Source organism: Ovis aries, chromosome 5, assembly GCF_016772045.2.
Source record: "Ovis aries strain OAR_USU_Benz2616 breed Rambouillet chromosome 5, ARS-UI_Ramb_v3.0, whole genome shotgun sequence".
In the NCBI taxonomy this organism is placed as follows: Eukaryota; Metazoa; Chordata; class Mammalia; order Artiodactyla; family Bovidae; genus Ovis; species Ovis aries.
Genome location: NC_056058.1, coordinates 20,224,795 through 20,239,573, shown reverse-complemented (window position 1 = coordinate 20,239,573; position 14,779 = coordinate 20,224,795). Strand labels below are relative to the sequence as shown.

General features: G+C 43.4%; 1 long non-coding RNA gene across 1 annotated transcript in view; it reads right to left on the bottom strand.

Moving 5' to 3' along the window:
* The window catches only part of LOC132659813 (uncharacterized), a 33,359-nt gene that overhangs the window by 11,475 nt on the left and 7,105 nt on the right, over positions 1-14,779 (bottom strand). The window contains exon 3 of the long non-coding RNA XR_009600663.1: positions 12,295-12,405. This is a non-coding gene — a long non-coding RNA (uncharacterized LOC132659813). The remainder of the gene's footprint in view (positions 1-12,294; positions 12,406-14,779) is intronic.

Here is a 14,779-nt window from a genome sequence, read left to right as displayed (position 1 = left end):
TACAGCATAGGGAACTATAGTCAATATTTTGTAATAATCTATAATGGAAAAGAATCTGAAAAAGAAGAGGAACAAAAGAGCATCTTAAAGAAGGTGAAATAGAGAGAGAAAAAGTTGGCTTAAAACTCAACATTCAAAAAACTAAGATCATGGCATCTGGTCCCATTCAGTACAGTTCAGTTCAGCCACTCAGTCGTGTTCTTCTCTTTGCGACCCCATGAATCGCAGCACGCCAGGCCTTCCCTGTCCATCACCAACTCCCAGAGTTCACTCAGACTCATGTCCATCGAGTCAGTGATGCCATCCAGCCATCTCATCCTCTGTCACCCCCTTCTCCTCCTGTCCCCAATCCCTCCCAGCATCAGGGTCTTTTCCAATGAGTCAACTCTTCGCATGAGGTGGCCAAAGTACTGGAGTTTCAGCTTCAGCATCATTCCTTCCAAAGAAATCCCAGGGCTGATCTCCTTCAGAATGGACTGGTTGGATTTCCTTGCAATCCAAGGGACTCTCACTTCATGGCAAATAGATGGGGGAAAAATGTAAACAATGACAGACTATTTTCTTGGGCTCCAAAATCACTACAGACAGTGACTACAGCCATGAAATTAAAAGACGATTGCTCCTTTGAAGAAAAGCTATGACAAACCTAGACAGTGTATTAAAAAGCAGAGACATCACTTTGCTGACAAAGGTCCGTCTAGTCCAAGCTATGGTTTTTCCAGTAGTCATATACAGATGTGAGAGTTGGACCATAAAGAAGGCTGAGCACTGAAGAACTGATGCTTTCAAACTGTAGTATTAGAGAAGACTTTTGAGAGTCCCTTGGACAGCAAGGAGATCAAATCAGTCAATCCTAAAGGAAATCAACCCTGAATATACATTGGAAGGACTGATGCTGAAGCTGAAGCTCCAATACTTTGGCTACCTGATGTGAAGAGCCAAAACTCACTGAAGAAAACCCTGATGCTGGGAAAGATTGAAGGCAGGAGGAGAAGAGGGTGACAGAGAACAAGATGGTTGGATGGCATCACCGATTTAATGGACATGAGTTTGAGCAAACTCCAGGAGAATATGAAGGAGAGGGAAGCCTAGTGTGCTGCAGTCCATGGGGTCACAAAGAGGCAGACACGGCTGAGCGACTGAACATAACAAAACATTGTGTGTGTGTGTGTGTGTGTGTGTGTGTGTGTGTGTGTGTGTATATAAACAATCACTTTGCTGGGTACTTTAAAACAATCTTATAAATTAACTATACTTCAATAAAAAAATCATTAAAAAAAGGACGGCACTATTGATACGCACAACAGCACAGCTAAATCTCAAAATACTTACGCTGACTAAAAGAAGCCAGACAAAGAAGACTACACACTGTTTGAGTCTATTTACATAAAATTCTAGAAAAGGTAAATAGTGATGAATGGGTAGGAGGAAGAGATTATAAATGAGTATGGGGAAACTTCTTGGGGTGATGCATATGTTCACAATCTTGATTATGGTTGTGCGCCGTGCTCAGTCGTTCAGTCATGTCTGACTCTTTGCAACCCCGTGGACTGTAGCCCTAGAGCCCAAGAGACGCTCTTCAGTAAGAGGAGCCAACTCAATGAAAAGCCTGTGCGCCACAACTCGAGAGAAGCCCCCACTTACTGCAACTAGAAGAAGCTCACACACGGCAATGGAGATTCAGTGCAGACAAAAATAACAAACTTTAAAAAATTTTTTTTAAAAAATGTGTGTCAGTAGTATGTAAATAAAACTGCTTTTAAAAAAAATCAGTGAACAAAAATCACAAGTAAAAAGGGAAAAGGATTTTTAAACTTCTTTTCAAGTTATACCTTATATATAATAATATGTACAGGTATTACGTGTGCAATTCAATGATTTTTTTATATATGTATACACTTCTGTAAGCGACACTCAGGTCAGCATCCAGGATATTTCCAGTACTCCAGAAGGCTTCCTAATGGTCCCCCATTGCCTAATATCTCTCTGAAAGTAACCCAGAAAGGCCAGTATACATTCTAGCATACAAATTTAAAACATATGCATCACCCCAAGAAGTTTCCTCATACTCATGTATGAAATATCAATCACCATGAATTACATTAATAAGTAATTAACATGCTGTATAAAATGATTTGTACAAATATCACATACAAAGTGCTGCTAACCTTAATATATGGAAAGCTCTTACAAGGAGAACACTTGACCTGCCAGTGAAAAAATGGACAAAAGACACGAATGAACAAGACAGGAGGGAAGAAAGGAAGGAGAGAGAGGGAAGAAAAAGAACAGAGAGAAAGGAAAGAAGACATTCAACTACTCAATTAATCAATAAGAATTTATGATGTGACTGTTGTCACCTAGACATTGAGTTAAGATTATACAAGCAAAGAAGACACAACCCTAACAGTGTAGTGAGAAGGGTGGACAAATGACCATTAGAAGTGGCAGTCCAGTGGTTAGGATTCCACGCTTTCACTACTGAAGGTGAAGGTTCAATCCCTGGTCGAGGAACTAAGATCCCACAAACTGCGTGGAGTAGGGGAAAAAGGGAGAACAAAGTCTTCAATCCGCTGAGGAAAAGCACAGGGGCTTTTCTGAGCCCAGAACAGGTATCTGACCCATCTGTCGAGGTTTCCTGGAGGAAGAAGTATCTCAGCTAAAGCCTGAGAGAGCAGGAGGAGGGAGATGTGGGAAGGTGGGGGTGGGGGGAGGGGAGGACACCAGCATTCATCCTGGAGTGCAAGAACAACAGAAGAAAGGCCTGGATAGGAGAGAAAGGAGCGTGAGCTGCAGGGGCGATGAGGTTGGAGGAATAAAGAACCGTGGCCTTGAGCACCAGTAACAGAGAAACCCTGGAGCATTTGAGGAGCAGGAGTGTGAAATCTCTAGACTTGAATGCCCACATGCTTCAGCTGGAGCAAAGCCTCCAGCAGTGCCCTCTTTGAGGGCAGCCTTCTTGGGTAGTGGGCTCACAGCACACACTGGCACAGAAAAAATGGGAGAGATGAGACTGGGGGGAAGAACGAAACTGCGACCCAGACCTCACTCCCCTCCTTTGTCACTCGAGGTCCCTGGGCTCCTGGCTTTCCTTATTAACTTCCTTTATTTCCCAAGAAACCAAAGAAAGAAGACCAGATGACAATTACATAAAAGGAGAACATTTGAAAATACTAAGCTCGCTGTGTTTGCCCAGTAAATTCTTCTGCCCCACAAGGCTTCCCCAATTCCAGCAGCTGGAATATGAAGCACATAGGACTTTCAAGGACAGCTGTTACCTCAGAAACACAGAAAAAGCTTTAGACTTTCAAAAGCTCAGACTCTTAATGTATTCAGGACACAGGGAACAAATGCAAGAAGATTTAGGGCCAGGTCTCTTGCCCAAATTGATAAAGGTCTCCGGGGCTGGTGGGAAGGAGTGTTTGGGGTAGATGGAGCCAAAGTCCTGTGCCTTCCTTAAGTTTGGCCAGAGGGATTTAAGGGATCTCAGTGTATGAGGGTACTTCTCTTTGGTTTGGCTAGAGGTCTTCCAAACTAGTAGAGGAGAAAATCTGATTCTTTTTTTTAAAAAAGAACTAACCCAAAAGAACAAAAATAAATAAATAAGGCAGGACAAATGAAAGTCACTATGTAAAATGATAAAATTTATCCAGAATATGACAGCAATATTAGATTCAAATTAAAAGCGGCTAAACATTCCAGTAAAGATAGACTATCTGACTAGATTACAAAGCAAAAGGGGTGAGACTCCCCTGGCTGTCCAGGGGTTGAGACTCTTGAGTTCCCACGGCAGGGTGCACGGGTTTGACCCCTGGTCAGGGAACTAGGATCCTTCATGCAGCTTGGTGCAGCCAAATAAAAAGGCAAAAAGGGAGATATATCTAAAGTGTAAAAGAAGTTGAAAGCAAAAGACTAAAGAAGGATATAACATACAAGCAATAAATAGCAAAGACAGTGAAGTAAGACAAAATTGACTTTAAGACAAATCTGTTTAGAAACAAGAGGATTTTAAAATCCATTGTCCCTCTATAACAATGAACAGTTCAAGAAGTGTACAATCTAAATATTATATGTATAACTTCAAAATATATTAAAGGTAACTGACAGAACTATAAGGATAATTAGACAAACTCACAATCATGGTAGAGACTTTTCACATACCACTCTGTGACTGACAGAACAATATACCCAAAATTAAGTAAGGATATAAAGATTTGAACAACATAGTCAGAAAATGTCCCAAATTTAGATAAATGCATTTTGTATAAAAATGCTTTACTCAGTAACTAAAGAAAATAGAATATTTTCAAGTACACATGGAATAGTTATAAAAATTGACTATATACTAAGCCATAAAGTAAGTCTTACTTTACCTGGTAGCTCAGCTGGTAAAGGATTCACCTGTAATGCAGGAGACCCCAGTTTGATTCCTGGGTCAGGAAGATCCCCTGGAGAAGGGATAGGCCTCCCACTCCAGTATTCTTGGGCTTCCTTGGTGACTCAGATTGTAAAGAATCCTCCTGCAATGCAACAGACCTGGGTGCCATTCCTGGGTTGGGAAGACCCCCTGGAGGAGGAAACGGCAACCCACTCCAGTATTCTTGCCTAGAGATTCCCATGGACAGAGGAGCCCGCGGGCTACAATCCATGAGGTCGCAAAGAGTTGGACACAACTGAGCGACTAAGCACAGAGGACAAAGTAAGTCTCAACAGATTTCCAAGGGTGGCATAATATGGAGCTACGCTAACCACTGGGAACATGTTGAGGACTTGAAATGTGGTTAGTCCTAATTACAATGTGCTGTATGTGTGAAATATACATTGTATTTTGAAGACAGGACAAAAAAAAGGAAAGGAATCTAAAATACAGTATGAATTATTTTTATACAGATTCCTTGTTGAAATGATACTATTTTGGATATATGAGGTTAGATGAAACACATTATTAAAACTAATTTCCACCTGCTTCTTTTTATTTTTTTAAATGTGGAAAATTTTTAATGACATATGTGGCTTTCCATTGTATTTCTATTGAGTAGCACTGATAAGGAACATTTTTTCCTACCGAAAAACAATCAAGAAGGGACTTCCCTGGTGGTCCAGTGGTTAAGACTCCAAACTTCCAAAGCAGGAGGTTGGGTATGACCCCTGGTTAGGGACCTCCGTCTCATATGCTGCAACTACAAGCCCACGTGCTGTAACTAGTGGAGAAGGCGAGGGCCCCCACTCCAGCACTCTTGCCTGGAGAATCCCATGGGCGCAGGAGCCTGGTGGGCTGCAGTCCACGGGGTCGAAAAGTCGGACACGACTGAGCGACTTCCCTCTCACTTTTCACTTTCATGCATTGGAGAAGGAAATGGCAACCCACTCCAGTGTTCTTGCCTGAAGAGTCCCAGGGACGGGGGAGTCTGGTGGGCTGCCGTCTATGGGGTCGCACAGAGTCGGACACGACTCAAGCGACTTAGCAGTAGTAGCAGCAGCAGCTGTAACTAAGACCCAGCTCAGTAAAAAAAAAAAAAAAAAGGGAAATTAATTTTTTAAAATTAAGAAGAAATTAGTAGAAAAAAAGAAAGAAAACTAGAAATCCCCAAACACATGGCTATTAAGAAATACACTTCAAAAATAGCCCACATGTCAAAGAAGAATTCAAAATGGAAATTAGAAAACATTTGAACTGAATAACAAAATTCAAAATGCAATTTAACCCAAATTTGTTAGACATTACTAAAGCAGTATGAACAAATTTTAGAGCAGGGCTTGGCAAAACCTAACCAAAATCCAAAATCCAGCCCAGTCTTATTTTGTTAAAAAAAAAAAAAAAAAAAAAACTTACAGGAACGCAGGTTCTTCCACTTGTTTATTTATTGCCTGTTTCTGAGTTCATGCTATTATGGCAGAATTGAGTCATTTTGGGAAAGATCTGTCAAATATATTTACTATCTGGCCTTTTATGAAAAAATTATTTGGTTCAGAGCCTCAAATACATATATTAGAAAAAAGTAGAGTGTAAAGTAACAGGTTAGGCATCCATGTCAAGACATTTGAGGAAGTACAGCAAAATAAACCCAAAGAAAGTGAATGAAAGGAAATAATAAAGAACAGACGGAAGAGATCAGGTGCGTTCAGGGTGGTATGGCCATAGACAGAGAGCAAACAATAATGAAACATAAACCGAGCATATGCTAGAAAGGATCAACAAAGCTCAAAAACTGGCTTTTTGAAAAGCTTTAAACAATTAACAAACCTCTAGTGAAATAATAAAAAAAATAAGTAGAGAGAAGAATAAAGAACCAACATCAGGACCATCACTACTGACACTGCAGACATTAAAAAGACAGTAGCACAATTCAGAAAGTCATATGCAAATAAAATTTAGGAAAAAACCCAACAAATTAAGTTAAAATTATAACCTCAAAATTTACTCAAGGAGAAATAGAAAACATGAATAATCTTATAACCTACAAAATGATGGATTCAGTAAAGAAACTCTGAACCCAAATGGGTTCAAACAGTGACTTCTTCCAAAATATTCAAGGAAGACATAGTTCCAATCTTACACAACCTCTTCCAGAAAATGTGAAATGAAGAAACACTGCTATGATACCCGAACTGGACAGATGATTGAGTCTTTCTTTTTGAGAAGGCAATCTTACTAGAATGATGATATTCTTTATCATCCAAACACGGGGACATTTGAGAGTGAAAGAAAATGCTATTAATAATATCAAGATGACAAGTATTAACTGGGGTTGTCCCAAGCAAATCAGGATGTAATGTTCCTCTCAATCTCACTCATAAACACAGATGCAAAAATCCTAATGAAAACTAGGACACACAAACTGCTGCTGCTGCTGCTGCTAAGTCACTTCAGTCGTGTCCGACCCTGTGTGACCCCATAGACGGCAGCCCACCAGGCTCCCCCGTCCCTGGGATTCTCCAGGCAAGAACACTGGCGTGGGTTGCCATTTCCTTCTCCAATGCATGAAAGTAAAAAGTGAAAGTGAAGTCGTTCAGTCGTGCCTGACTCTTAGCGACCCCATGGACTGCAGCCTACCAGGCTCCTCCATCTGTGGGATTTTCTAGGCAAGAGTACTGGAATGGGTTGCCATTGCCTTCTCCAAAAATGATAATAATATATGATAACCATGTTGAGTTTATCTGGAATACAGATTATGTTAACTCTAAAATAAATTAATTTGATTCATTACATCAACAGATTAAAGAAAAAACACATGATCAACTCAATATAGATAGAAATATTTTTGATACAATCAATATCCATTCATGATTAACAAAAACTCTCAGCAAACCTAGGAATGGAAGGGAACTTCCTTAATCTGATAAGGGATATGTGCAATATACTTAGAGGAAACATCATACTTAATGGTAAAATGATTGAATCTTTCTCTTTGAGATCTGTAACAAGACAAGGATGCATGATACCACTACTTCTATTTAACACTGTATAGTATGTACTAGCCTGTATAGTAAGGAAAGAGGAAAAAAAGATATGAAAATGAGAAAAGTAGAAGCAAAATGGCATTATTCACAGATGATTTATTTGTATATGTATAAAGTTTAGAAAGATCTATAGGTAAAGTTTAAAGATCTATAAGAGAGTTTATAAATTCATTGGATACAAAATCAATCTATAAAAATTATGTTTCTCTATACCAGAAATATATTAATATGAATTTTAAAGAAGGTATCATTATTAATATTACACCAAAACGCCAACTTCCTAAGAATAAATCTAACAAAAGATGTAAAAGTTCTCTACTGAGAAAATTTAAAACTTTATTGAGAGACATTAAAGAAATAAAAAATGACATACTAAATTCATGGGTTATCTCTTAAAAGGATATCATTATGCTTAAACTGATTTACAGGAAAAAATGCAACCTCAAACTCCCAAAATTTGGAGAGGTGGGATGGGGTTAGAGCAGAAATTGACAAGCTGATTTAAAACTGATGTGGATAAAGAATAGCCAAGACACTCTTGAGGAAAAGGGACAAGGTGGGAGAATTTGCTCTACCAGAGTACTCTTGCCTAGAAAATCCCATGGATGGAGGAGCCTGGTAGGCTGCAGTCCATGGGGTCGCTAAGAGTCGGACACGACTGAGCGACTTCACTTTCACTTTTTACTTTCATGCATTAGAGAAGGAAATGGCAACCCACTCCAGTGTTCTTGCCTGGAGAATCCCAGGGACGGGGGAGCCTGGTGGGCTGCCGTCTATGGGGTCGCACAGGGTTGGACACGACTGAAGCGACTTAGCAGCGGCAGATATATCATATAGTATCATAAAGATGAATTATAAAATTTAAGATGGTGTGATATTGGTTCATAAAGAGACAAACAGACCAATGGAACAGAATAGACAACCCAGAGAGAGATCCACACCCCCATATAAATGAACGCTTATATGATCTGGATAGTAATGCAATTCAACAGAGATAGGACCGACTTCTCAAAATGGTATGCTACAAGTATCAGGACTTCCCCAGTGGCTCAAGCAGTAAAGAATCTGCCTATGATGTAGGAGCCACAGGAGACACAGGTTCGATCCTTGGGTTGGGAATATCCCCTGGAGGAGGGCATGGCACCCCACTCCAGTATTCTTGCCTGGAGAATCCCATGGACGGAGGAGCCTGGTGGGATACAGCCCATAGGGTCGCAAAGAGTTGGACATGACTGACACAACTGAGCATGCACACACAAATGAGTACCAATATGGAAACAAACCAGAGCTCTACCTCATACCGTCCCAGGTCAATTAGACACATCAGTGTGAAAAGCAAAACTATGAAGTTTTTATATAGTATCATATATGAGAGAGAGCTTCCCTGGTGGCTCAGGTGGTGAAGTGTCTGCCTGCAATACAGGAGGCCCAGGTTCGATCCTTGGGTTGGGAAGATCCCCTGGAGAAGGAAATGGCAACCCACTCCAGTATTCCTGCCTGGAGAATCCCAGGGACAGAGGAGCCTGGTAGGCTACAGTCCAGGGGGTCGCAAAGAGTCGGACACGACTGAGCAACTTCACTTCACTTCATGTATGAGAAAACCTATGGCTTTGAGGTAAGGAAGTAAGAAATTACTAAATAAGATGTAAAAAGCACTACTAATAAAGGTAAGATCTGACTACATTAAAATGAAGAGCTTTTGTCCTTCAAAAGATATCATGGATTGACAAGATAAGAAACTGTGTGGGAGAAGATATATGCAATGCACACAATCTGCAGAACGTTTAAATAAATCCTACAAATAAGAAAGTTGCAGACAATCCCAGAGCAAAACGCTGGATGGGTACTTCACATTAGAGGAAATCCAAATGGTTGATAAACACATAAAAAGTTCTTAACCTCATTAGTAACCAGCACACAAGGCAGATTTAAATCACAATGCTGCTGCTGCTGCTAAGTCGCTTCAGTCGTGTCCAACCCTGTGCAACCCCATAGACAGCAGCCCACCAGGCTCCTCTGTCCCTGGGGTTCTCCAGGCAAAAATACTGGAGTGGGTTGCCATTTCCTTCTCCAGTGTATGACAGTGAAAACAATGAGGTATTATTTAAATTTCTACCAGATCAGTAAAGAATTTTCAAGTGTAGAAAACCAAAGAGAATGAGAAAAACTTATAGAATGAAGAGAGTACAGCAAGATGGCAGAACCATTCATTGCCTTTTCCACCAGCCTCTTTCCCTCCTACCCTGAGCAAACTCCATGCAAGATCTAAATCTACTTAGCTGATATTCCCAAATATCATGGCCAGAGCCCGCCATGAGCAGTAGGTTCCAAGCCATTAGAGCCGTCTTCACATGGTGCTTCCACCTGACTGCCTGGGGTCTGGGCCCAGAATGTTTCTTCTCCCAGGACTCCCAGGCTAGTCCCCAAACCCCCATCCAGGACTTTAGCATGAGAGGAAGCCGACGTGGTTCACTGCAGAAACCTCTGTGCTTGGGACACATGTTCTCTTTAACAGAGAGAACTGCAGGTGTAACCAAGCCACACAGGAGGGCAGGCATTGCTCTCGGGGTGGGTGAGGAGGCTGGGAGGGCCACGCAGAGGCGACCATGACTTGGGTCTCAGGATGAGGAGGCATTCACCAGGCAGTGAGGGGCCAGGGACCCCCGGCTGAAGGAGGACCAGGGATCGGGGTGGAGAGAATGCAGTGACTGGCACTCTGAGGGCCCTGTCACTACACTGAGTAAACCTCAAGAAGAGTCCCAGGTCAGTTAAGAAAACATCAGGCTAGATCTTTTTTTTTCATAATAAAATATATCTATAACGTAAAATTTACCATTTAAATAATTTTTAAGTGTACAGTTCAGTGGCATCAAGTGCATTCATATTGTTGTGAAACCATCGCCACCATCCATCTCCTTTTCCATCTTCCCAAACAGAAACTCTGCACCTGATAAAGGATAACTCCTCATTCCCCACCCTCACAGCCCCGGCAACCTCCATTCTACATTCTGTCTCTGGGAATCTGATTCTTGAAGTACCTCAAGTACACGAACAGACTGCAGTGTTTGTCCTTTTGTGTCCGGCTTATTCCACTCAGCACAGTGTCTTCAAGTTTCATCCATGCTGTAGCATGGGTCACAGTTCCCTCCCTTTTGAAGGCGGAATCACATTCCACTGCATGTATTTACCATATTATTGTTTGTCCATTCACCTACTGATGAGCACTTGGGTTGTTCCCGTCTTTTGGCTACTGTGAATATTGTTGCCACTGTAGACTGAATGTTTTTGTCCTTCCAGAATTCATATGCGGAAATCTCGTCCCCAAGGTAATGGTATCCAGAGGCGGGGCCTTTGAAGACGATTAAGTCATGAGGACAGAGACTAAATGAATGGGCTTTGTGCCCTTATACGGGACTGAAGAGGGCTCCCTTGCTTCTTCTTGCGTGTGTTACAGTGAAAGGACACCCATCTGTAAACCAAGACACAGCCCTTCATCTGACACCAAATCTGCTAGCATCTTGATCTTGAACTTTTCAGCCTCCAAAACTATGAGAAATAAATTTCTGTTATTTTTTAGCTACCCTGTCTATGGTATTTAGTTAAAGCAGCCCACACAGACTAAGATAGCTGCTATGAACACTGGTGTATTAATAAAGACAAGACGTTTCAAAGTGAGGGACTAATGCAATTTCAGTTAAGAAAACAACCATTAGAGAATTCCAGACAGTCCAGTGGTTATGACCCTGGCAGTCACTGCCAGGGGTCCAGATTCAATCCCTGATTGGGAAACTGAGATCCCACATGCCATGTGGTACAGCCAAAGAAAGGAAGGAAGGAAGAAAACAACCATCAGAGAGGCCAGTACAGTCACAACTCCCAAGTCCTAAGAGACCCACAGGCTCCAATCCCACTTCCCGTCTTCGGTCCCTGACATCGTGGCCCTGTTGGCATGTTCATCTGGGCAGAAAAGAAGTGTGGCTTTGCCAGTTACAGGCCTTCTAACTCACCCCAGCCTCATGGAGTACTAGGCACATTTGTCAGAAAGACAGGAATGTGACTCAGTAGTCAAGCCTGAAAAAGTTGATCAGCGTTGAGAAAGTCTTTTACACATCTGTGAAACTCTAGCACATGTGGAAGACACAAGAGTCAAGCCAATGTTTCAATCTACACTCCGGCAGATACACTATAAGATGAGTTGTGTTAGAAACCAAAGCGGGTCCTGTGCACAGAGCAGAGGAGGAGGTGGAAGACCCAGGAGGCAGGCACAGCTCAGAGAGGGTAACTGTCCAGGATCTGAAGAGCTTAAGCTCCCAAAGAAGTGTCCTTGAAGAAGACACGTGTGAGTCAGGGACAGAAAATGTATGGTGAAAATGCACCCACACCCTCCTCTCTCAGTCTTGTGGAACTGTCCCCCACTTCTGCAGGAGTGGAATTTTATCCATAGCTCATAGGTCTCCTACAGGAGGAGTTACAGGGTGTTTGAATTGTGAAGCAAACGTGTGAAAATTATTGGCCTCGAGTGAAAGGCATGGAGGGACCTCAGCAGAGACCACAGCAGCTGGGCTTAGGATGCTCAGGAACTGCAAGGGCTACGGAAAGACTTCCATGAGGCAGGGCACACAAGGAACATCACTCTTGTTTTTTCTAATCACTGCCTTTAAGTGAGTCCCTTCCTACCACTCTTTCCTGACTGGTCAACTTCTTGGGGAGACTCAACTCTTGAGCCACTTGGGATATAAAAGAGAATTAGTGCACCTTAGAGACAATTTGACATGCGTTTCTTCCCCTCCCCAGGGCTGGGTGTGTTGGGTGAGGAGGATGAATGAGACTCACGGCTCCTGCATGACACGCACTGCTGCCATCCTCTTGTCTGCTTGTTTTCAGCCTGGGCTTATCTGGCTGTGAGGTTCTCTGTGGTCACGCATATGCATCCTTCAGGATTCCCTGCAGGATGGGGAGGAACTCCTTACTTCACAGCTCCCCATCAAGTGAAAGCCCTTGGCCTGACCTCTTCTGAGACCCCAGCTCCATCACTGTGGTCATCCTGTGATTCTTTCCTTATGAGTCCCCTTGCCTGGCAGGCAGCCTTCTTCACTTAGGGTTGCAGCCCTTTGAACTTCCAAGTGTCCACTCTGGTCAGAAGAAACCATACATTCTTGCTTCCCCAAACTGCGGTAGCACAGAAGGTTCTAAACCCTCTGTTCCTACAGTTTTCTTGACTCAGAGAGATACAGGGTTGGGTGCTGGTTCTCTTTTCCAGGGCAATACAGTAAAATCCTACCCTGTTAAACTGTCATTTAATCTTGAGGGCGTAGTTTGGAACAAGCCTGTGGTGTGGTGTTCAGTCCCTAAGTCATGTCCAAATATTTTGTGAACCCATGGACTATAGCCTGCCAGGTTCCTCTGTCCATGGGATTGCCCAGGCAGGAATTCTGGGGTGGGTAGCCATTCCCTTCTCCAGAGGATCTTCCTGATCCATGAATCAAACCCATATCTTCCGCATTGGCAGGCAGATTCTTTACCAACGAGCCACTTGGGAAGCCCTCAGAATAAGCAAATAGCATCTAATCAACAACCAATTAGGTAGGAGGCAGCAAGCAGTACAGTAGCTAATTGTATGGCCATTAGAGCTATTTATACTGAATCTGATGGGAAGGTTTTAGAATAGAAAAATGAGTACATTTCATATTGTGTATTGTGGGCTATGCTTTTCTTATGCTGTAGACACCACCCCCCAAACCCCCTGAGTACAGCTACCAGGAGATGGAGGAGGGAAGGAAGTGTGAGAGAGAACTTAAGGTCTATTTAAACAGGAGCGAGGGGAATGCAGGGGACTAGGATCCCAAACTGACAAGGATCACTTGTTTCCTGGCCTGGAAGGAGCACTGTGGATCCTCAGTGGGAATTTCCTTAGGAGGGAAGCTAGGCTATGTTCCTCCTGGAGTCTGGGCCAAGTAGGCTGACCACTGGAGGGACAAAGAAGGGGTGATATGAGTGGAAAGGTGTCCAGAAAGGCCTCTCTGAGAATGGTGGGAAATAGGCTGGGAGGTTGGCCTGGGAGCTGTGGTGGGGACTCAGGCAGCCAGGCCTGGGTCAGGATGTGGGTGCCAATGGGAATGATGAGAGGCACTAAGAAGCAGATGCAGGTGGTGGAGAGAGAGCAATGAGCAGGGGGTGAGGCCCATGGTGGTGACAAAGCCAGAAGCAGGACCTGGGTGAGCCCAGTCAGGGCATAGGCCAGGGAAATACCAGGGAAGCACTGGAAGCCAAAACCCCAAGAGGAACCAAACCCACAGCATTAAAGAAATTAACCGCAGAGTGTGGGAGTCACGACCCAGACCCCAGTCAGGTGGAGAAACCTCTAGATATGCAATGCTGGGCACAGAGTGACCCTTTACAAAGTGATTGTTTATCCCAGAGAAGGAACCCCTTGAAATCTGAGACTTAGATGAAAATGGCGTCATACTCCCTGTGAGCTCCGCTTAGCGGCTCCTTAGAGACCTCCATTATTGAGACAGATAACTCCTACGACACACTTGTTGGTAACCCCTGCTCAAGACCAAACTTGAGCAGCCTGGCTCAGAATCCAGATGTTCAACAGCTAAGATCCATGATGGAGCAGAGCAGTAACTGGAACGTAAGGAAGAGGACTAAGACCCAGGACTTGAGCCCAGTTCTGTGCCCTGGGAGGGCAAAGGCCTGGACTCAAGGACTCTACACAAAGTTGTGAGGGTTTGTGGGAAGCTCAGTAAGGACTTAAGGGCATCATCCTGAGTTTTCAGGAAGATACTCAGCTTCCTCAAAAACCTGTTTCAGTCTCTTGCTAGGATATGCTCTACTCCCTTTGAAGAAATCAGAAATTTGGGTCAGGTGTGGGGAAGGCAGAAGGTACGGCAGGTGCCATGCTCAGTCTGGGCAATGGGCATGCCAGCCCAGTTGGCACCTTACCTGGGATGTGGCCATGGGGACCGCCAAGGCGGGACCAGAGACAAGAGAAGGCAGTCAGCCTTTGGGGGAAGCTGGGAAGGCAATGGGGCCTCTGTGACTAAGAGGGTATCGGGTGGCAGCTCTGCCCCCAGCCCAGGAGGGGTTGGTTGCCAAGGAGGGGCAGGAACTGGGAAACAGGGGCAGCAATGCTGCTTCTGATTTGGAAAAAAGAAAGACAAGTTCACTCATTCTGATCTGGAATGGGCTCTGCTGGGGACGTGGAGACCCCAGAGCTGGAGGGACCCTCCCCAGCCTCACATATTTCAAGCTTCTTCAGATTTTTACTGATACTTGGAAACAAATTAAAGATACCGACAGACTTCTTTCAGGT